The sequence below is a fragment of the Capsicum annuum genome, chromosome 10 (assembly GCF_002878395.1).
Source record: "Capsicum annuum cultivar UCD-10X-F1 chromosome 10, UCD10Xv1.1, whole genome shotgun sequence".
NCBI lineage: Eukaryota > Viridiplantae > Streptophyta > Magnoliopsida > Solanales > Solanaceae > Capsicum > Capsicum annuum.
In genome coordinates this window covers 7,335,880-7,339,691 of record NC_061120.1, presented here as the reverse complement: position 1 = coordinate 7,339,691, position 3,812 = coordinate 7,335,880, and the positions used below count along the sequence as shown (strand labels likewise).

Below are 3,812 nucleotides of genomic sequence, written 5' to 3'. Positions count from 1 at the left end.
TTGATAAAGTGCTCACTCCCACTGAAGAAATCTGAGCTAATTTCAGTCAGAGCACCAATCATACAAATAACACAGATTTATTCTATTTGTAAGAACAGGGAAAGTTGTATTCAACAAAGTTAGTCTATTTATAACTCCTAGTCCATATGTATGCCAGGAACCAGACCTCACAAATTTTAGAAGCACTCCTAGTCTAGGAAAAAAAAAAAGAAAAAAACAACATCAGGAAAACCTATTTCTCAGACTGGATATCTATTCAATGCCGCTAGCAATTGCTTCCATTTAGCTAGCTGAATCCCTTTGATAGCTAGCTGAACTACTAGCTCCTTCAATCTGTATGAACACACTCACTGAACTTCTTGGAGTCTTCTGGTATTTCTTCCAACCAGACATGGTACACTGTTGCGTTGAATTAGGAACCTCAGAATCTCAGCTTTTGGTCTTATAGTCTTCGCTCTTTGTGTCAACCATGTAATTTCAGTTTCCCAGCATGTGGAATGTCGTGTAACACCTAACCACTTCAATAAAACCTTCCAGATTGAGCTAAGGCATATGCAATCAAAGAAGAGGTGAGCAAATGATTCCTCCAATCCAGTGTCACAAAGTACAGTCTTTGGCTATCGGAGCTCCCCATCTGGATAATTTGTCGACTGTTGCTAGCCTTTGCTGAATTGCTAGCCAAGTTGATGAACTATTCCTGGGGAAAGCTAAACTTTCCTGGCAAAAAAAGCTTTCGTATCATCAATGCAACCTATATAACTCTCAATGTCAGCATTCACAAAAGAACTAGAAGTTTAACAAGTTAAAACCTCTGCATTAGCCTCTTTGCTTATCGAGGGGGCCGGCCAAATATCAAACGAACGCTGGCCTTAAGGTTCAGCTGCAACACAAATAGAACAAAAGAGTTACTGCAGTACGGTATCTATTGATCTTTGCATGAAAGAAAATTTAATGAGTGCATGTAAAACTCACAGTTGTAAAATTTGTGGATCCGCACCACAAGATCATCATTTCCTATGCTATGTTGTTCTTCTTGAATCCTATTGTCACAACCCAACTTTTCAGGTCATGATGGCGCCTACCATAACCCACCAGTAGGCAAACCAACCTGTAGTCCGGAACGGCTAGTAACAGACTACTAAATAACATAAAAAAAAGAATGCGGAATATATGAGAAAAAGATCAATACATAGGTGAATCCCGAAACCTGATGGTATCAGGCAAAGAGCTTCTAAACATAATAAGAGTACAAAAGTGATATATCAAGGAGAAACACACTGATCAACTTAAAGGCTAGTCTAATACATAGGAGAGAGATAAGTAATATTCCGAACGTCAGGAGCTCATTCTAAGTTTCCGAATCAGGGCTACTCCACACGATGCACACATCAACAGCGATAACTCGTACTATAATCTGCAGGCTGCAGAGGTGTAGTATGAGTACCAAACGAATGGTACTCAGTAGGCAACTGCCAACTGAGCTCCAAAAATAAAGTAGATATATACAACATATAAACAGAATGAAAACTACAACCAAGAGTCCATAAATCATGTAATAAGTCAATGAAAATAACAAGGGACAACTATCCTATTCATGTCCAAGAATCTAACATAATAAGACTAAGGAAATATCAAGGTGTACTATCTTATTCCAGCTACATTCAATATATGCCAAAGCTATACCGTATATCCCAGGTCAATATACAGATAAAGACCAAAATAAAGATATATAGTAATATACAAGGCGAAGAAACAACTATACAATATGAACAACGAAGAAAGGGATATCCGATAGTATCATGACTTCATAAAGCTATATATATATATATATATATATATATATATATATATATATATATATATAGGAGGTCATCTCAACATAACCTACATCGTCATGTTCTCATTTTAAGACCTTATTATAATGCTATCAGGATTCAATACCAACATACTCAGGATTTCTAATCCATATGGCTAGACATAGAATAATCGTGCATAGTAATGTAATCATAAGATAGCAAAGGTCGAAGACATACCTCAATCCCAATACCGGATCCATGACCAATCTGTCATAAGCTAGCCATAATAATGATCATAACCATGATAATAACAATATTAATAACATCGTAAATAATCGGCTACTCCGAACAACCAAATACCTAGCCGAGCCTATGCGTACTCCACCGCCCCAGACTCGGAAGGTTCAATCAACAAACAACAACACAAGACATATTCTTCACCCATATCTATGCAACCGTCCCATACCGGCTGATAGACATAGATTCATACTGGTGATAGGCGATGCACATGCAGGAATGAATGCAAAATATACCATCAATATAACAATGAATCATACCTGTCTTCATCAGGACCATCATCATCGTCATCAACCTTCGGTCTCACCGGGTATCAATATCATCTCAATAGTATCCTCCGGACTTGAACCGGGTATCAATATTATCACAATATCCTCCGGCCTTGCCGGGTATCAATATCATCTCAATAGTATCCTCTGGATTCAAACCGGATATCAATATCATCATACTATCCTCCGGCCTTGCCGAGTATCAATATCATCTCAATATTATCCTCCGAACTCGAACCGGGTATCAATAACATCATAATATTTTTCGGCCTTGCCGGTTATCAATATCATCTCAATAGTATCCCCCGGACTCGAACCGGGTATCAATATCATCATAATATCCTCCGACCTTGTCGGATATCAATGTATCATCATAACTCTCGACACATAAATATAGGCATATAATAGGTGCACAGACGCAAGCCGATATACTCATAACCGTAAAGATGTCTAACTTATCAATACATCCCAACTAATCATTATTAGCTAACCAACACTTATTATTATTAAACCGCTAGTTCGCTAGTTATCACATAACCTCTAGTTATTAGCCTAAACATTATCCTTCTCCTTATTCACGGGATAACAACTAACCACTATTCATTTAATAGTCAACATCTAACATCTAGTCTAGGTTCATTATTAGACCAAAACCGTCATTTATCTACCATTCATTATTATCAACTATTCATCCTATTTTTGTTAATCATTACTAGACAACACATTACTACTCGTCGCCTAACCATCTTTTATTAAATGACATCATTCATTAACTGACCATCATTAGCTACCATGTTCCAACTAAGCAAGATTCATTAACTAATACATTAGCTTCTTAGCCATCAAGTGCAATAGTTAGCTAATAGACAACTAGTTACCACATAGCTTAACCGTCTAACAAGAAGAAAAAACATAAGATCATATTTCAGCTATAATCACATCATTTATAATGGTAAATAATCATAAAGTACCAAATCTATGCATGCCATCACCAGTATTCAATCAATGGAATAATAAGCACCATACCGCATCTTCCACAATCCCATACCAAAGAGATGTGTATACAAACATATACATATTCATATTCATAAATTACAATCACATCATTCACAATGATAAACACTTCTTAGATATTTAATCAGTACCATAACACGGCCCTTAGCCCATTAATTTATCCAGAATAATCACAACATCATAATCATGGCCTTAGGCCCATATACATATCCGGGACTTATATCAATAATCATATTTATAAACCGTAGCATATCTATAATCATCTCACATATAGGAGGCATCTCACATCTAGGAGGCATAATATCAACAAGCATATCGCCTCTATTAGACATCTCATATCTATAGGTTTTGCATCATGACCAAGAGAAAAATCGTCTCTATAAGCTCAATAATCATAACTAAGAGGAAAATCATCTCTATGGGCCAAATATCGTAA

General features: G+C 36.5%; 1 long non-coding RNA gene across 1 annotated transcript; it reads right to left on the bottom strand.

The window, feature by feature from the left end:
• LOC107845272 lies at positions 1–1,496 on the bottom strand. Its single transcript, XR_001666768.2, has 3 exons — positions 973–1,496; positions 810–880; positions 1–717 (listed from the first exon to the last, which is right to left on the bottom strand). It is a non-coding gene; the product is annotated as an uncharacterized LOC107845272 (long non-coding RNA).
• Between the last annotated feature and the right edge of the window lie 2,316 nt (positions 1,497–3,812).